Source organism: Pygocentrus nattereri, chromosome 17 (genome assembly GCF_015220715.1).
Source record: "Pygocentrus nattereri isolate fPygNat1 chromosome 17, fPygNat1.pri, whole genome shotgun sequence".
NCBI classification, from domain to species: Eukaryota; Metazoa; Chordata; class Actinopteri; order Characiformes; family Serrasalmidae; genus Pygocentrus; species Pygocentrus nattereri.
Window position 1 is genome coordinate 16,507,651 of NC_051227.1, and position 21,524 is coordinate 16,529,174.

Sequence of the window (21,524 nt, forward strand, 5' to 3'; positions counted from 1 at the left end):
AGAAAACACTTCTCTGTGTGAGCAGCTCCTGGATCACTGCCTGCAGTGCTTACATTACACAGTACAAGCTTGTATCGGATGTTATTATTGGTGCATTTTTTATGAGGACAAGTGCAAGTAAATGAGCAAGGAATCTGCATCGTGGTCGATCCATCCCGAGTATTAAAATAAAAAAAAGCTTAACATACATCAATCACAACCGATACAATGAAATAAACCTTGTGTGATCTGTGTAGGATTGAATAGTTTGTCCGTCTGAATTTAACCAGTCTGAGCTGAGAGTGCACAAAGATCATATTTAAGTAGTAGAGAGAGCATCAGATTTAACCCTGTTTCCACCGATTAAGATGATCTTTATACTTGTTTTGTTTTGGGAAATTGAGCCCAGGTCACTAATGCTAAAGTCCAATTAGAGGTCTGCAACACTGTGAATGCAGTAACCTACTGGCAGATAAGTACTGTAATATTGACAGAATGTATACTGTATTGTAAATTTACAGTAATGACTTGCTCTATTTTTTAAGGTAGTACAAAACTCTATATTGACAGCAGTAACATGCTGTAATCAATAATATCCTACTTTCTGAATATCATAAGCTGAATATGTGCACATATCTGCATATTAGGAAATGGAAATTGTTGTTACAATAGAATTGTCATTAATTTGCATTCAAAATGCATTTTAAAAAGATTCAAATTCAAAAATCCAGCAGCCTTTAAGCTAACAAACAAACAGGTTCATCTAATAACACTCACAATTAGGCTTTAAGATGATATATTCACTAAATAATTCATTGAGAAACTGAAATGAACAAAGGAATAATCTATTACATGCATGTCTTACAAACTCTAAAACAGAGGTCACTAATAGGCGGACCGCAGTCCGAGTCTGGACCCAGACGCTGTCCTATGTCGACCTGGACCTACAACCAATAAACTATGGAGAATTCTTTGATTTTGATTGGGTGGTCATAGCTTAATTGGCGTAACTTTTCTAGCTGTGACTTTAGCAGCCCGGGCAACTCACAGACCAATTATATGTGTTGTAAATATGACACGTGACGCTACTCAGATCAGTGCATTACGATGAGCACTGAGACTTGAGTTGCACACTCAGGGGAGGGATGAGGTGAGAAGCAAATTTTGTTGAAATATCACTGAATTGGACTTTATTTGATTTGATATTCAGTTGTCGACTGAATAAGATGCTGGTATTCCTAGTAGGCAACATCAGTAGAATGGAATAGAATACAGAACCATTTATCACTGAGTTTGCACCCTGTGAAATTAGACCTCTGCATTTAACCCATCCCTACAGTGAAACACCCACATACATGCACACTAGTGAACACACACACTAGGGGGCAGTGAGCACACTTGCCCGGAGCAGTGGGTAACCCTATCCATGGCACCCAGGGAGAAATTGGGGGTTAGGTGCCTTGCTCAAGGGCACTTCAGTCACAAGACTGTCAGCCAAGGGGATCGAACCGGCAACCTTCCGGTCACAGGACTGATTCCCTAACCTCAGTAAACAATATATGGCACTGAATAATGATGCATGTTAGACATTATGATGTTCTGAATTTTCAATTGAGGAAATTTTCTCTAACTGGATCTTACTGAATTTTAATTAAATGCCCCTGTTCTAAAAGTTATTGTTTAAGCTCAAGCTGTATAATCTTAAACTCAATCTGGGAATGTGAATGCTACCTTGGTGCTAACATGGCACTACAAATACCATGGAGGCTGAATCCCATAGCTAGCTGGATTTAGCAATATTGTAGCAGTGCTAATCAGCACAAACAAATGAAGTTCCTACATTAAAGTCTGCTATACTGTGACACACATGAGAAAACAAAGTAATGAACACATCGGAAAATCCAATGCTTTATTTTATGTTGCTACAGGTTGTGCTTGGTAAGCTAGCACACTGTTAGATTGTGTTAGGTTGTGTTAGCTAGCTAGGCTAATGTTAACCAACTTTCTCACTGGGTAATGTGGATTTTTTGCTGGTTTAGGCTAATTTTTCACATCAAGCTTGGGTTTCTTTTCTTAGTGTTTTTTTCCACCATCGGCCTTGGTTATCAAGTTTAGCAGTATGAGTCGAGTCTGGTTGGATCAGGTTTCAAACTCACAGGTCAGAATCGGGCTTTCATTTCACAAGTTTCTCATTCAGCTAAATGAGCCAGCGTTCTGTAGAGCTATTCCAACCTGACAAAAGTTGCAATAAAAGAGCACATTTTTTGCGTGGAGCCCTGAGGGGGAAATTGGTATTCAGCTGATTCATTTAATTGGCTGTGTTAAATCAGTAAAAGCTCCAAATAGGGGTGCACTGATATTGGAATTCCCAGTCAATGCCAATATCTGACTTTTTTCACATGCATATCTGCTGGTGGTGATACATAAACACACCCACACACCCACACACATCTAAGTCACTTCTCCTTCTGTGGGGGGGGGCTGGAGCCTATGCCAGCGGACATCGGCTGGAAGGCAGGATACACCCTGGACAGGTCGCCAGTCCATTACAGGGCGGACAGACAGACATACACATTCACACCTAGGGGCAATTTAACACATCCAAATGGACTATGGGAAGAAACCAGAGAACCCAAAGTAAACTCATGCAGACACAGGGAGAACATGCAAACTCCACACAGAAAGGACCCTGGTCACCCGGCCGGGGAATCGAACCCAGGCGACAGCGCTATTGCTGTGAGGTGACAGGTTTCTCAACCAGGTGACTTTATCAAGCAGGATTAGCATCAGAAACATTTATTCTTGTTACAAATGCAGTAAATTGCATAAAAGGCAGATACTTTAATAGAGTAAACCAAACATTCAGCTCTTCCAGAGTAATCAATAAATACATTATTACTGCCGACAAATCCAAACATCTGTCCCATGCTGATAATCTTCTTTTAAGCGTCTGCTGATACTGATATGATTCCAGTCTCATAGTCTTAATCCTGTAATTCTGCAGCCTGTTTTAATTAGAGTCTATCATTCTCAATTTAACAGGGTCAAACTGTCGCTCTGCACAAGAACATGTGAACATCTGTTTGTGCATTTGTGTTTATTTCGTTGTCCGTGTCATTATGCCATGGAGCTGATGCTTATTTTCTATGATCATGTATGTGTTTTACAGGGTGTCTGTTTAAACAGGCCAGCCATGAGATTTTATTTGTTTGACTTGTTTAATAAATTGGATTTTTTGTTTCATTTCATTCTGCATTTCTGGCTCTATCTAGATTACTTTGTGTTTCCCTTAACTGCTTATATGTGTCCACAGAAGCCTGTCCATTTTTTTCCCAAGCTGACTGTTTAAAAAGCACTGAGCCAAATGATACACATATGTCAAAATTACAGTAACTGCCCTAAAGCAAAACTGGCCAAGACATCTCAATGGCCCCTAGTTTTATGTTCCATATGCTGTGATCTAATCAAGGAGTATTCAGAAGTTGCAGTGAACATGGAGATGATTCATACCACTGCTGTCAGAACAAAACTTCATATCTCCAAAATGGTAACTTTACAGGAGAAGGCAAAAACCTACTTTAATTTTAATGTAAGTCAATGGAACCAGAATTTTTTCCAAGGCATTTTGGGCTGTTTCTTTTGGTCCATTCTTCATGAAATTTACACACAATGTAAAGGGAAACAGACACTATCAAATTATGTCTAATATTGAAAAATGGCAAAAATGAAGGTAGGAGGTTTTGTTGCAACAGCAGTGATATACTGAATCAGCCTACAGTTGAAGCGTCTCTGTGTGCCTAGATTGTTTGGGATTTTTTTAAGTATGCTGCATGATTTCAGAGCGAGCTGTCCAGCAAAAAAATGGAATGTAAAACTTTTTTGTTTTTAAAATGGTTCATATAAACTCTTGTTTGTCTCCAGGTCACCAATGGCAGCTCCTTAAATGGCTGTACCAATGATTGGACAAACTTACCCACAGTAAATACATACAGTTTATTTTGGAAATTGAACATTTTGAAAAATTACTTCTTTTTATTTTGCAATCACAGGGTCAGCTGCTCATGACCATGACCTCAGGCTGAGAGCTAAACGCTCCCAGACTTGAGTGTCCATCACTAAAAACACTATATTTCACTATTCAGAGATCGTCCTCTAAATTATTTTTCAGAAAAGAAGTAAATAAATACACAAAACTCTCCAACCTTAAAACGCCTTGGTAACACTTCACTGTACACTCTTAAAAATGGCTCTTCAAGGGTTCTTTAATAAAGTAAATGGTTCTATATAGAGTCATGGAAACTCAAAAATCCTTGCTTAAAGGGTTCTTTGCATCATGAAGGGGTTCTTCAGACTGATGGAGAATGTGCTGTAAATGGTTAAATATAGAACTTTTTTGGAAATTGTTCCATATAGCACCAAAAAGCTTGATGCAGTAGCAAAACCCAGTTTGATGCTACATGAAACCCTTTTCAAAAAGGTTCTCTACAAAACCATTTACAGCACATTTTCCATCAATCTGCAGAACACTTTCATGATGCAAATAAATGTTTATTGAGTGTTCTTGGATCCATATAGAAACATTTTTCTATACCAAAGAACCCTTGAAGAGTTCTAATTTTTAAGTGTGTAGTTCATGTTTATAAGGATACATAACCATAAGCAGCAGTCATCTACAAGTTGTTATTGTCAGCTTCTATGTTAAGGTGACTTAACACACATGATATTGAAGTTTTTGCAGACATTTTTCATGTTGGAGAGTTTCACACCACTTTGTGTCTTCTTCAGAAAACGACTTGGGTTTGAAATTTTGTCCGCATTAAAATGTCCAGTGTAACATTTTAAAAATTGCATATGAAGTGGACATCATTACAAACAGGAGGTGAACTGTGAAATGGCCACAATGCCGATAAAGATTCTGCTGCAATAAGGTTCCGCCGAAAGTATTACAACATGACCTAATGTCAACAAAAGACCTGTCACTTGCTGAAAAGCAGCCTTTATGCCAACTGCAGCTTATTAGAACAAGCCTTTATAAATGTTTACGTAGGTTTGTGTGGCTTGTAAGGTCACTGAGAAGACCCAACAAACTCCATATAAAAAAATGAGCTGCAAACGCTAAAAACACTTTAATCAAAATGACGACCTATATTTCATAAACAGGCTGCAAATACAAAAACACATGCAACTTCAGAAATGCTGATAAGCCAGTCACAACACAGCGGTGGTGTTTCTGGAGGACACTCAGAAAGGACGAACCATTCAGGCTTTTAAAATCTGTGCAGCACAAACATTCATGGAAAAGATCACTTATTTGAGCAGATTACTGACGTCACTGTGACGTAATGAGAATTAGCTGTAAAGAGTAACTGTAAACATTTAACTAGTAATACCAGATTAACTACCACAGTACAGCTGTGACATGTCAGATAGCAAACCAAATAGCTAGCCAGCCAGGTTAACCATTGAACTTGAGATGTGAGTGTCTGAGTATCTGTGGTCTTATTTACTTTGGTGGATGATTTTCCATCATAGATACTCCAACCATTTTAAGGCCCAATGCCATTTCTTCTTTTTACCCCTACTTTTCCTTTTCACCTTGGAACTGAGTTACAAGGGGTAGTGGTTGAAATCTTGCCCTACGAAATGAAAAAAAATAAATAAAAAAAGCTTCATTAAAGTTCAACAACCCTGCTTCTGTGCTTTAGTTACATTTAGGTCATCATGCGCCTTCAAAGAGGGGGGCAGTTATTTATTATCACCCACTCCTAATTCTTTGGCTATATGAAGATGAAGTCAGATACTCTCCAGCTTCTTGTTCGAATTTTCACGTTCCACCTTAAATGGTGCAGCAGTTTCATTCTGGCACTTCAGGCTTCATACATTAGCATGCTATTAGCAATTTTGTTGTTATGATAGTGTTGTTATGATGAAAATGGAGAAAATTACCCCTAGCGTGAACACGCAAAACAGAGGATTAAGGCCTAAAGTGGTAGGGCTGAGGAAATGGGATTGGGCCTTTGCCTTCCACGAACATTTCTGTTGTGCTGTGACTCAATTGCATTGTGTTGTGTTTGGCTTTGCAGCGTTTTTGAAGTTGACTTTGTTTTCTTTATTTGGTGTTTTTTAAACGTAACTCCAATGCAGTTAAGTTGATTGTACTATGACTAGGGTCTTGTCAGCCACTGTACACTTGTCATAAAAGGCTTATGGAACTATCATGTAGCCACATAAACTTGACTACAGTAAAGTGTAACCAAAAAAGTACAACAATGTGATGTCATGCAAAACGCTGCACTTATGAAACATCAAAAGCTATGAAAGCTTTTAAACTTTTAAAGCTAATTGGTGCCCCCTTGTGGAGAAGTTTTTGTTTACTAAACAAGAGTGAGTGAATCACAAGCAAAATCCATGAGGTGCTTCACATCTGTCTGTTTAAATTCTTTGAAATAGGTGCTTATTAGTGAATTAGATATTTACACTTGCATGTTTTAACAGGCATCCAAACAACCTTTTTAAAAGCTGTGATGATGACAGAGTCACAGACTAATGGCAGATAGGAAATAAAAATACTGAAACGTCGAAAAACACCAATCGACAAAAGGGCAAAACAGAATCATAGTCACAGTCCAGGCTAGGGTCAAAAAGGCACAGATCCAAAAGGCAGAGGTGTCAAGGGGCAAGGCAAAAGACAAAAGTCAGCAAACAAACACCACGGTCAAAGCACATGAAAACAAACGGCACAATGAGAAACGCTCGGTAAGGTTCAGCGGAACAATACTTCGCATTATAGCTGGTAAAAGTCTGAGCTTAAATAGTCTAACCTAAGAGTCCCATGACATCTATCACAGGTGAGTCTTTAGTAATCAGGAGACTGAGATCTCTGGCAGGAGTGGGCTGGGGAGTAGGAAGTCATATTAGACTCCAGAGGGTTCTGGGATGTGGAGGCCCTATCTTGCATGGCTGGATCTGAGTGTGTGACAGCCCCCCCCTCCCCAAGGAGTCCGGGAGGACCATGGAATGGGGATGAACCGGACGACCCCTCCTCCCGCCCCCGGAACTACGACCCGGTCCCGATCCAGAACTGCCGCGACCTAAGACTGTTGCCCATGGATGTCCCTCAGACGGGCAGGCAATGAACTAGGAAGTCGTGTACGTGGACACCCCCTGGGACGTGGAGCTGGCCTCTCGGGGTGCCGGCAGTGAAAATCTCGAATGAGACCTGGGTCCAGTATATCCTTGGCCGGTACCCAACATTGTTCCTCAGGACCGTAACCCTCCCAGTCCACAGGATATTGAAGCAGAACTCTGGAACTCTGAAGTCTCTCGTTGAGAGCCATACTTGATCCCCTGGTTGGTATGCTGGCATGGGCCCCCGATGCTTGTCAGCCTGATGTTTCTGGCGCTGAAGCATCTGCCCAATATGCTGGTGTGTTTGTTCCCAGACCTTCTCACTGCATTTCATCCACTCGTCCACAGCATTAGTTTGCACCCCTGTCCATGGTGCTAAGAGAGGTTGAAAACATAAAACACACTGAAAAGGGGTTACTCCTGTAGTGGGGTTACGCAATGAATTCTGGGTTATCTCCGCCCAGCCTAAAAACTTGGCCCAATTCTTGGGATTGTTATGACAGTATATCCTTAAAAATTTACCAAGGCCCTTTCACACCGGCCATTAGTTTGTGGGTGGTATCCCGAAGACAGGCTAAGAGACAACCCCCCAATTTTTGAAAAAGGCCCTCCAAACCTGAGACGTAAATTGGGTACCTCGATCCGACACGATACTCTCGGGTATTCCAAAAAATCTAAAAACTTGTTGGACTAGAACTTCCGCTGTTTGAAAAGCTGAGGGTAGATGAGCAAAAGGTACAAAACGAACCCCTCTTGAGAATCTATCATCTATGATGATCAGCACGATAGTATATCCCTGTGATTCTGGTAAGTCTGTAACAAAATCTACCTCTATGTGACTCCAGGGTCACTCAGGAATGGGTAGGGACACTAGTTGTCCAGCTGGCAGGAGTTTAGGTGTCTTAAACTGGGCACAAGTGGAACAAGATGCAATAAACGAGTGAATGTCTCTATTCATAGTTTCCCGCCAATATCTAGGGGTCAAAAGGCTTTGTGTGCGAGTCTTGCCAGGATGACCTGAGGTCAGGGATGAATGTGCCCATGTGATGAGGGGCGTTCTGAAAGGTGGGGGAACATACAGTTTCTCTGAAGGACATTGAGTGGGAATTTGGGTTTGAGAGAGGGCCTCTTCTATTTCTGCATCTATGTTCCATCTGATTGACAAAATCTTAACCTTGGGAGGAAAGATTCTTTCTAGCTCCGTTTCCTATGTCGTGCGTGCATCTGGCTGGTATTTCCTGGAAAGGGCATCAGCTTTAGTGCTGCGGGAATCTGGCCTATACATGATACTGAATTTAAATCTGGAAAAGAACAGAGACCATCTCGCTTGCCATGCGTTAGGCCTCTTGGCGGCGTGGAGATATTCCAAGTTTTTATGATCAGTTAGCACGACGAATGGATGGTTGGCCCCTGCTAGCCAATGCCTCTAGTCCTCTAAAGCTAATTTTACAGCCAGTAATTCTTGGTCCCCAATCCCATAATTTCTTTCTGCACCTGTGAGCTTGTGGGAATAAAATGCTACAGGGTGCATTTTGGCTGGGATTCCCTTTCTCTGCGACAGCACTGCACCTACCCCTGTCTCAGATGCATTGACTTCCACCACAAAAGGTTCGTCAGGATCAGGATGTACAAGAACGGGGGCTGAAGTAAAAGCAGTTCTACATTTTTGGAACGCGTTCTCAGCTTGTTCGTTCCAGAAAAGCTTCTTTGGGTTCTTCTTGAGAAATGATGTCAGAGGTGATGCTATTGAGCTAAAATTTCTAATAAACTGTTGATAGAAATTAGCAAATCCCAGAAAAAGCTGTAATTCCTTCACTGAACTAGATTTTACCCAATCACATATCACATCCACCTTCCTGTCATCCATAACAATTCCCTTCTTGCTGATTATATAACCTAAAAACAAAACCGACTAAGTGAAATTCATACTTTTCACCTTTAAGGAACAGGTTATTCTCCAGAAGCCTTTTCAACCCTGTTCTCACATGTTTGACATGAGTCTCCCAGGAGAATAAACAAGGATGTCGTCTAAATAGGCGATTACGAATTTCCTTAACATGTTCCAGAGCATGTCTTTAATAAATGCCTGAAAGACAGAGGATAGAGAGCCCAAAAGGCATCACTGAATATTTGTAGTGCCCCCTAGTGGTTAGAAACACAGTTTCCACTTGTCACCTGCTTTTACCCTGATTAAATTGTAAGCACAACAAAGGTCTAACTTACTGAAGTACTGAGCCCCCTGGAGCTGCTCTAAAGCTACGGGGACGAGAGGAAGAGGGTATGGGTAAGCCTTGGAAATCTGGTTTAAGGCCCTATAATCAATACATGGCCGAAGTCCCCCATCTTTTTTCTCAATAAAAAAGAAACTTGAAGCAATGTGGGAAGTAGAGGGTCTGATAAAACCCTGTTCGAGAACTTCCTTAATGTACATATCTAAAGCTTGCTGCTCTTCCTGAGTCAAGGGGTAAATTCAGGCTTTGGGGAGGATAGGGTCTTTAACAAGATCAATTGTGCAATCGTATGGTCTATGCGGTAGTTTAGTAGCATTTTTCTTGTTAAATACTTTCAGCAAATCAGTGTATTCTGGGGGAACCTGGAATGAGGAGTCAGAGTTGGGGCTCTCAATGGTGATTGGAGCTATGCAAGTCGATGGCGAGGGAATGCAATGCTTTAAACAGTAAGGGGACCAGTGTATAATGGTGTGCTCTGTCCAGGAAATAGTGGGGTTGTGCTTTTCTAGCCATGGTAGTCCTAAGATTAAATCAAAATTGGACTGTTCTAGCACCAGAAAAGAAAGTTGTTCAGTATGTAATGCGCTAGCATGAGTGTCTATAGGAATGGTGGCTTTGGCAATGGGTCTTGATCCTACTTGGTCTCCATCCAATGCAGTCACTGATAACAGGGTTTGTAAACTGGTACCCCTAGTCTCTCCACAATGCGGGCATGAATGAAATTTCCTTCCTTTCTGGAATCGATCAGTGCTAAAACGACAAGAGCATTTGGATGAAAGACAATCCAAACTGAGAGGAATACATATCTGGTTACCAACCCCTTCGTGGGAACACTCACCAGCATGTGGAGTGAGCTCCCCGTGCTGCTCACGAGTTGCTAGGTGGCTCAATGGCATCTTTCCCCCTGTGACAACCTTGAAGAGTCACACACCATTGGTTCTGGGGCTTCGATTTCTTTTCTAGAACTAGGAGCTGGGAGCATGGTACTTCTTGGCCATCGAATGCTCCTTTTCTTTCTTCTGGAATTCAGGAGGTGATTGAGCTTGATGGCTAAAGTGATAAGCTGATCTAGTGTCAGATCATCATCCTTACTGGCCAGTTCATTGAGGATGTCGGCATTGAGTCCCTGCCGAAACATGACGAGCAGTGCGGGCTCATTCCAGCCACTGCTGGCTGCTATTGTGCGAAATTCGTTCACATAGTCCACCACCAAGTGATTAGCTTGCTGCAATTGTGAAAGGATCTCCCCACTAATCTTCCCTTCATAGGGGTGATCAAAAACAATCTTAAATTTTTTCACAAATTGAATGTAAGATAATTGATGTAAGGACAGCCAACTTGTCTGCGCTTAAATAGTCCAACCTAAGAGTCCCATGACATCTATCGCAGGTGTGAGTCTTTAGTAATCAGGAGACTGAGCTCTCTGACAGGAGTGGGGTGAGGAGTAGGAAGTCACATGAGACTCCAGAGGGTTCTGGGATGTGGAGTCCCTATCTTGCATGGCTAGATCCGAGTGTGTGACAAAAGCAATGTATGCTTTTAGGTAATTACTAAAAAGAAGTAAATTGCCTTTCTTAGTAGGTGGGTTAACCCACCCGATTGACAATGAAGATATATCTTTTTTCACTTTCAGTTCGTGGAAATCTGTGATGTACAAAATCTTTTCCTCCATGTTGGATGAGTGACTGAAGGGAAGGCATCCTAATATTGACTGGATGATGTATGCCGCTGTTTTGTGGGCACTCAGCACAGAAGTTGATGTTTTTAAAACCCTAAATACATGGTTAAAAAATGTGAGAATGCCTGAGGTGTGCCTTTCAGTCTCATTGCTCTGAAAACAATAATAAGAGGTGAGAGTTTGAGAAGGTAGCAGAAAGCATGTATGGTTTATTGTTGAATAATGTTGTAATAATCTCTGTTTCTTGGTGCAAATCATGTATAAATTAGAGGCAATTATCTTAGCAACCTCATTTGGAACACACTGTTGCGCTCGTTTTTCTCTGGACAGAGGTTCTCAGTTCATGTTTAAATCGATGCAATTGTGGGAGGTCCAGCCTGAAGCTTCTGTTTCAGTCCAAACCATGAATTTGAACAATTGTTATTGATGATAATGTCTCTTACTGACCTTTTGCAGGTGTAAGAAAGAGGGAGTGCTGGCATGATACATGCTCTGAAGAGCTGTATCTGGGGATGTAGGGGTCAGTAAACAGGCAGGCAGGTAAACATAATCCATAATCAGAGAAAAAAATCTGAAAAACCCCAAGAGCAAGGGTCAAAACCTAGGCCAAAACAGAGAACATGAACATGGAAACTACTCAGACATGTATAGAGACTTTGGTAATACTTTATAAAGAGCAAAACCAAACCATAAAGCATAGAAAAGATGTGTCTCAAGGCTGCAGCTGAAGTAGGAGATGCCTGTATAGCACCAGTCTTTAAAGGCTTATTCAGTGCTAACTCATTGCTGTCAGACACATTTGGGACAGTGAAATCTGTATGGCAACACTTTATTTGAAGGTTACCTACATAGGGACTACATAACACATGCATAAGCACTGAATGCCATATTGATAAAGCAGTATTTGAGGATTAATCACCCGGTTATGCTGGTAACTGCAAAGTGCGTTTCTCAGCCAGGAATTGGGGACTACTTGAGTAGAACTAAAAATATTATGGTTTTAAAATACTCATGGACGTACAAATTCTTCAAAATATTATGTAAGTACTTACTCTCATTACTAACGCTAATGATGTGTCTCTGCAACGTATTTTGGACATTTTTATGCTTAACATTTTTCTTGTAAATTTGATCAATTTATTATTTGAAACTTTGGCACAAAATTAACAAAATCTTTCTCCAACAAGCACAAACATCCTCCAACATATGGATGTAAACCTTCTCAAAAACACAAGCAATCAGTGTATATTTAATAATTTAATAATTAAAGATAATTCTTTAATAATTAAAGACAATTAAATACTGCAGCCATTGACATATAACAGCCATTTTCACTTGTAAGACACAATGTTTAAATCTGTTTATGTTTAGTTCATTTCTCTGGTCATGTTATGCATGAGTTTATCATTTTATCACATTCATCACTTTTATCATAGCATTCTATCACATCATATACAGTCACATGCAAAAGTGTCAACCCCCCTGGTTACATAGCATGTTTAGTTGATTGTCTAAGTGAAAATGAGTTCCACATAGAACATGTTTATATGTCTAATTTATCCAAATTTGATTGCACAGCTTCTTTCTTTCTTTTATTTTTTTATTAGTTTAATCCCTTAAATGGCCAGGGCCCACCAGCAGGCCCAAGGCTTTATAACACCCTTCCATAACCTAAGAACAGCTGAGCCAGGTTGCACTGAAGACCCTATAGCTACTGAATAATGTAATAAACACTGGATTTTAAAGGGTTAACACATGAAAAAAATGCAAGCATAAAATATAATATGTGTCTTCTTTTGCACAGGCCACATTATACGTTTATTATTTATGACTATATGACTATAATTCCTTTTTTCCAATATGATAAAGTCAGTAAATAAGTGCCTCTGTAGAGGATGTGTAACTTATTTTTAGTTAGAAAATCAACAAAATGTGAAATTTGACCATGGGTGTTGAAACTTTTGCATTCAACTGTATATGGTATGATAAAATGCATTAACTAACAAGATAAATACGTTGATTTTAGAAGAATAAACTTGTCTCAAAGTAATCCTCACCCTCAGATACTGCTCCCACCACTGCATATTCATAAACGAATCAAATGAACCGCTGTCCCACCTGTTTTTCCCGCTTTGTACTATAATACTTCATATTAACAGTGTCGACCAGAGGAGAACGGGTTCCCCTTCTGAGTCTTGGTTCCTCTCAAGGTTTCTTCTTCTTGCCCTTAGGGAGTTTTTCCTTGCGACTGTCACCACTGGTGATGCTCATGGGGGCTCGGACCTGGATTTTCTTTTCTTTTTCTTTCTGTAAAACTGATTGCTCTGTAAAGCTGCTTTGTGACAACCCCTGTTGTAAACAGCGCTATATGAATTCTGCTTGCTTGCTCAAGAACTTGAACATTGTTTTTGCAAGTAAAAGCAAATTTGAAATTTGACCCGGAGCGCCCAAACTTTGGCACAGAACTGTGTTTTAAAAATAAAATTCTCATTTTCCCACAATCTTTGATAAAATCACAGTGACCCTGCAGATTTTCATATTTTTTACTTTTTTTTAATGGTAAATAAGTTCGAGTTGTTTTCTGATATGCTACAAGACAGAACTCTTAAAAATAAGACCAAGTTTAATTCCCCACCGGTTTAATTATCCTCTGCATTTCCCAGTGGTTTAATTAAGCTGAAACAGGTTCCATTGTTGTTTTGATTCCTGTATTGCCTCAGATAGGGGTCAGGCTGACCATAAGGGCTGTCTGGGCTATTAAATCTCTTTGCACTCAATTGTACCTGTTGCCTTGACGACTGCAGAACTGTATGTGTATCATAACGGATAGAAATAAAGTGATATTAAAAGGTGTAGTGATAAAAGTCACCATTATCCAATAATTCATGTTTATTTAGGTTAGAATATATGTTAGTGCAGTGTAAATGAGGCCTGTATGATGTTACAGAGAGTCTGATTTAAACAAAAAGAGCTTACATGTGTTCAGTCTGGTCACATAGCAGCTCTGTGAAAAAATCCACGTTTCAATGGGCTGAAGGTAAAAAAAAAAGCTTTGGACGTTTCTTCAAGCCAGACAAAGACTCAAGGAGTTCCATGCGGCCGAAAGGGCCAGCGTGCAAAAGGAGATGTATTAAAGTAGATTTTTATCCTGCAGCCGGCTGGGTGAGTGTTGCTCCCTTTGACAGTGCGGCACAGCGCTCTGGGCTGCCCAGAGAGAGAGAGAGAGAGAGAGAGAGAGAGAGAGAGAACGAAAGGCTGGTCCGGTGAGGCTGTCTCTGTCTCTCTAAATCAGAGGGGAGTCTCACGGCTCCGAATGCAGCTAGCCCTGCCCGTCACAATGGCAGCATTTCTATTGAGATAAATTGAAAGCCCAGAAAGCTCTGGAGGCTACTTCTTACACCCAAGCATTACTGGTTCTGTCCCGGCCTGGCCTGGCCTGCTGTTGTTACTGATGAAAGGGAATGATGGTTCTGCTAATGTTAGTTGATGTGGTTTTAGTTCAGTGAGGATGAAAGCAGTGTTTTACAGATTGGATGGCTGCTCGTGTCACGGTGTGACCAATGAGAGACTGTGGATCAAAGTAGGATTGGGACGATAAGACATTTTGAAAAAGTGAACACAAATCGATCACAAAGAATCAGTATGTAAAATCACATGGATTTTATTTGCATATTCACTATAGGGCAGTTTTAATTTGCACCAGAGGGGGCGACAAAACCTTAAGGCCTAAAGGAACTCCAAATTTTGAGAATTGTAGAGAAACTTAGATTTCTTTACAGTGGTGCTGAAAGGAACCAGTGGTCACCATGTCTACAACACTGATATAGCCATGCTATTTACTATCCAGAACCACCAGTGAAGCAGTGACACCTGGTTTGGTTGTGACACCTAAAAACTTCTTATCTCTCAGTAATCGTTTGTGACACTGACGGGACTGTGAGATTTTGACAGTATCTAGTAATACATTAAAGGGTCCATATGAAAGAAAATGAATTTTTTGTCACCTTTTTGAAATGAAAGAATTTGAAAATATAATATATGGACATTATTAAAGTTTCAAAACACACCATTCGGTCTCTAGTTCACATAGTAAATATATGATAAATGAGCGGGCAAAACAGCCTGCTTTGAATTCATTGTTTTTGTGATGTCATATATCCACCTATTCAGACTACAGCAGTTTAGCCCCACCCAATTACACTAAAGGAATGTTTCAGCCTGGACTGCTTTTTAAATTCAGCATAATGCACCTCAGCTCGGTCATTCTTCTCCATCAGCAACAAAAACAGACTATTTGAAGAGGTTAGAAAATAGCCATGTAAAATAATATAGCCTGTGGCTAATTTTATATAATATTACAAGACATTTCATGAATAGTTTTAGTGGTGTAGCACCACAACAGGGGCAGTCGTGGGCTGGAGGTTAGAGAACCAACCTTGTGACCGGAAGGTTGCCAGCTCAATTCTCTGAGCTGACAGTATGTGACTGAGGTGCCCTTTAGTGAGAGACCTAACCCCCAACTGCTCCCTGGGCGATGTGGATAGGGCTGCCCACCGCTCTAGGCAAGTGTGCTCACTGCCCCCTAGTGTGTGTCTTCACTAGTGTGTATGTGGTAGGCATGGGAATCTCTAGGCACCTCACGTTTCGATTTGATTATGATTCAGAGGACTGCGATGCCATATTAAAACCATTATCAATGCATCTTTTTTTTTCTATACAGGATTTCTATTTTCTCACTGCGTGACTTGGTAGTTTTAAAGCAAAGCATTTGTAATGATCCATAATGAATTTACTTCCAATAATTTTTATTAATAAATTGTGGCAAGTGGACTAGAAGGCTCTTATTCACTGCTCTTGTTTGGAGCACATGAGATGCTGCTGCCGCTCATCTGTGAATAGTCACAGTTACAGTGAGATAAGATCCTGTGGTAGTGGATGTTGGTGCAGTTAAAGCTGTCACACCTATTTTCTTTAGTGATTTTATAACTTCGGTTTTGGTCTTGTTGTAGAGAGTGGGGGGATCGCTGTGTCAGTAAAATATCTTCAAATTGGGACATGTGCAATGTAGTGCAAAAGCCCCGTTTCGCAAAGAATGAGAACTGACATGCAGACTGCAGGTCACACAGCAACAATGCGTTATTCACATAGCACTCTAGTTCGTTTACCAGCAAGTTAAATCTGCAATGAGGGACTGTCAAACATTAAAAAGTTGCAATGATGAAGTCGCTTCTCTTTAGAATTTTCCCATGCAATCTTAAAAGGTTCTGTATTTACATTCGGCACCTCAGTCAGAATTTAAGGTCGAACAGGAAATTTTGAACAAGAAGCTGGAAAATAAGAAATGACTTCAGCTTCGTCAAACAGCCGAACGCTGAGAGACATTTTAAAAGAAACTGATCTACTTTATATGAAAAGTATCCTGTCGGAGAGACATACCAGACATAAATGCTGTGGCTCCCAAGATGGTCTGATGTGTGTTGAAAGGACAAAATGGCTCTTCTTAACATTTGGGTTATGACTCCTGACTGAACTTGGCTTTAATGTAGAGGGCGCTGGTTGGATTTCTCGCTATGTGGCGCCACAGACTGTCCAGGCACCGCCTTTTGCGTTCCGTCAAAATTGCATTATGAATTAAATATTTAGAAAATCGTTTTTTGACATTTGTGAATCGATTCAGAATCATTCACGTCCGCATCACGATGCATCTAAGAACTGATTTTTTCCCACACCCCTAGTATGTGGTTTTTCACTGCACAGATGGGTTAAATGCAGAGGTGAAATATCCCCATTGTGATACTAAAAACGGTCACTTAATCTAATAATCTAATTAATAATGATTTATTTGAAAGCTATGGGATGCAGGGCTGGGGGTGGGGGGGGGTGTAATTGGAGTGGCTGGAGCCGTCATTGGATGGATGGCAGGAGAAACCTACTGGGTACTCCAACTGGGTACTCCTTATAAATATAATTTTATATTTTTATACCTTTGTCATATTTATAAGTCTTTATGTATTTTCATTAAATGGTTTCAAACACTTAATCAGCATCATTAGCCAACATCTGTTGCTGTAACCCATCTCAATTTCCACCATTTATAAAGTGAAACAGATATAGTCATGTTTACTGTTTCTGATTCTTTCTGGAGCCTTAAAATGGTTCTACCTAAAGATTTTAAGGCTGATATTCTAACCCAAGTCCCACTTGTCCTTAGTGCACTCTACTCTCAAACATCTGCCATCAGTTACATACCATAACGTGCATTACTCTTCCCAAATTGACTCACTCATCATACTTAACAGATGTCTTTTGGAATGTTTGGAATTATTAATTATAAACAAACATTTCCACATGAGAACATGAAGCAAAGACCCTCTAACACCTTTTATTTTCTGACCACAGTGACTGCTTCAGTCAGCTTCATAGGTTACTGCAAGAGACACTTCCTCAGAGTGAACACACAGCGGCCTGTTATTAAACGATCTGCTTGTATCCTCATCTCACAGCGCCTCCCGGCACACATTAATTACCCTCCTCTGTCAGCTTGCATTTCTTGCTTTGAAACGTTGGGACGCTTAAGACATGCCAAACACTCGAGTATCTGTCTGTAGGACTCAGTGTGACAGCCAGAGGAACAGGCCACTGGAGCCACACTGACCACAGCTTTCTTATCTGCTGCTGTGTGGCTTGCTTAGAGACGACTGGCTGCTACATAGCAGTGAGGGGAGCATCAACAGGACAATCAGAATGGGACTGTGCTGAATGCTTCCCGAACTGAGAGCCTTTTTTAGCTGCCTGGAAGGCTGAGCTCTGATTTTACCTGTATTGTAGTGACAACTATGAGAGTGTCTGGTCGGTTTCATCAGTCAGCATCGGCAAGAACAACCTACTTTCATAAGAAAGGACTGTTTGACATACAAAAAGGCTTTTTTTGTATGTCAAAGGTGAGATTATTTTACTTGAGGAGATGGGTAATATAATTGTTACTGCCGTTTTTTTAGTGGTTTTAGTCTCATCCGAATGCGCCAATTTAGTCAGTTTTACTGAATACAAGCTCTGACGTCACACCGCCAAACCAAGGTGAGTATGGATCTGTTCCAAGTCCTCTCACTATGTTCAAACCATTTATTGACAGCTGGAGCCTCAGTCCTTTCAGCATTCCAGGGGAATAATGGAGGTTGAAATCCTTAAGCTTAAACATGTCACCAATAGTGCACCTTTTTCAAACAACTATTCCTACATTGAAGGTAGTCTGAACCACTCAAACCCATTCTTTGTGTACAAATGGTGAAACTAAAATATGAAAAACGCTTATTGTCCAGGTGTGTGTATGTGTTTGTGTGGCTGAGGAGTTTGCCAGAAAGCGGTCAAGAGTGATTTTCCAACTGTGGCTAAGAGGCTTATTGGGCTGGCTGTTTGGGTGACGCTACATCACAGCTATGATACAGCCTGGACCGGCCACGTAAGAATCGCTGTATCGCAGTTACGAGGCCCTCTGGACTTGGGATCTAATCAATGTGACATTGCAGCCTGGGCTGGGTGCTTGTTTGATGCTGCACTGCAGCTATGAGGCTCCCTGGACCAGTAGTGCTCAGTTGCTGGAAAAAGCTACCCCTTCATAGCTAATGATGTTTTCGGCCTTCGAGGCTTCCTGGGTGATGCACCACAGTTGCAGTGCATTCTGTGTTGTTTGTATTGTGTTGTTTGTGTATGTACTGCTGATTATGTATTTTGATACTTTCTGATGGTAAAGCATCCTTGAGCATGGGAAAGGCACTATATAAATAAAAGTGATGATAATGATGATGGAAGTGATGTATGGAATATATTTTTCCTAGACCCTGACCCTAGATAAAAAAAAATCCTGGCCCATAGAAACCCTGGGTGGGTGGCAACCATATTCATCCTTCATAATGTAAACAGCACTCAGCATACCATATAGCTATGTAGATTGAACATCTAACGCTGAGACTAAGGGTGTACAGCTGGACTTCATACATCTAATGTCTGGATCCCTGCTGCTCAAGCAACTTGATTGTTTGGTGGAGGAGGGGTAAAAAAAAACTGACTTGGGGAAGAACACAGACAAGTACAAAAAGTTTCTGAATGAATGATAAATTAGTTTGGCAAAGCCATTTTCTATGAAAAGTCAGGTGGTTGCTAAGATGTTTCTATGTTATCCCAGGTGGTTGCTAAGATGTTGTTAGACCATAGCTATGGGATCCAGGCAGTCGCTAGGCCTTTATTATACCATCGTAGCTGCTTGCTAAGCTTGTGCTAATCTTTTGGTACGTTACCCCAATTGGTTGCTATGATGTTCGTAAGCTGTTATGATATTCCAGAGGGTTGTTAAGACATTGTATGGTCATTGTTATTGTGTCCCATCTGGTTGCTAAGATGTTCTAGGCCATTGATGTAGTATCCCAGGTGGTTGCTATGAGCTGATGTGCATATTACATGTAATATAGCAATCAGATTTCAATCTAAGACGCATTTGAGTAGCAATTGTAAAGGCGGGACACAATCCCAATCACACTAAAGAACCAGATGTAGGTCCAAATGACCAAATATAAATTAAATTGGAATGACTGTTATGTGGACATTATCTGGATATGAAACACATCAAATGACAAGTGGAAACATAGTCAAATAATAACAGTGTAAATCCAGGTTGAACTACAGATGAAGAGAAGACCAGGGCCTGCATTCACAAAGCCTCTCAGAGTAGCACTACTTCTCTGAAGAGCTTCATGAATACGAGCTCGGGTAACTATGTTTACATTATGTAAATGCAGAAACAAAAACTTAATCAACGCTGAAAAAAACCAACTTAATCAAAGCTAAAAACAAAGACAATCAAAGCTGGAAACATTCACTCTGTGCAGCATGCTGATCTCATGCATTTTAAAATTGGGGCTCCTGTGAAGACTTGAATAGTCTGCAGATGTAGTACATAAATTATCCATCTCAATGTGCCACTCAAGCAGAGTTTTGAGAAAGAGGCTCTTAATTACCTGTACAGAGCTGTGAATGAGAAACTAAACCCTAAGATGTTACATTTGTCTTTATTATAAAAGCAGGAAAATTCTGAATAAGACAGAAGCAGATGGACGGTCTCAGAGGCATCATTAATCCATTAATACGCTGATGTTTTTCTAATCAGTATTTCACCATCCATTATGATGATTAACTAGGATTTCTTTTTTAGGGTCTACAGTGTTGGTTGTGCAACAGCTGGTGCACCAAAGCTATTTTAACCCCTTAACGTCTCAGGCTTATTACGTACTACAGCTTATCATTCACTGACTGCAGTAAACTATCTGAACTGCTCCTATGTTAAAGAAGTGTGTAATAAAACTCTTAAGGGGTTAATACAGAGTCACATAGTCTTCTATCGACAAAATCACCCAGTCTGGATCACGTCTTCGATTTCTGCTCTCTCCTTATTCATTTGGTTTGGAGGAAAATTGTGGGCTAATATTGGATGTTGTAGAAATATTTTGTCAAAAAAATAATATCACATCCCACACCTCAAAGTTACACTGTAAACCCAAATAAGTTCAGTTAACTCAAAATTTTTGAGGAAACTGATTACCAAAAACTATTTAAGTAGACAAACTCTATTGTTTCAAGTGCAAAGAATATAAAGTTATTATGTGCACTAAACTTCATAAAGTTGATTAGCTTTTACTCAATATTATTACATTTTTAGAACTATTTAAATTCAGTGTAACTTTACTTAAAATAACTGTATACATTGTACTTAATATTATAATGTTTTCTTAACTATACTAAGTTAATTTTAATGAACTCAAAACATATATATTTTATTAGTTTGGAATACTCAAAAAGTTATTAAGTTTAAATTAAAAATATTATATCAGACAGACTCTTCATTTACTCAAACATTTCAACTAGCGAATACTCATATATGAATAAATATATGTCTAATACATAACTTAAAATATTTGAGGAAACTAATTACCACAAAGTAATTGAGTAAACTTAACTCGAAATGCCTTCACAAAAAATAAATATAAAACAAGGAAACTTTAATCTGCTATATTACTATACTTGAGTAGACGAGCCAAAACATGTTTGGTGTCTAAAAATTGCTTCATTCGATTTGTAATGGAATGATGAGGCAAATTTAGCTTATAAATATTGCAGGCATATGCCTTAGTTTGCATTTCACAGGTGAGGGAGCCCTATTTTTGGGATGTGATCCATGGATGTGAAGAGTATTCATCAAGTCATGTTGTATTTAATGGAGTTCTCAGCACCGATGTTCAATGCCATCCAGTCGTATTTGGAAATATGTTTCTCAAACGTACTATAAACCCCAGCTTTCCAACTAATATCATTAATAACATTGACTTTAAATTGCTGAACTGATGGAAGTGGTCAGCGATATGAATCTACATGCACTATCAGCTGGCTAGCTATGTGCAATTATGTGCATTAGGAAAAAAAAAACTACTCTGAAACTACTTAGATAGATAGATGGATTG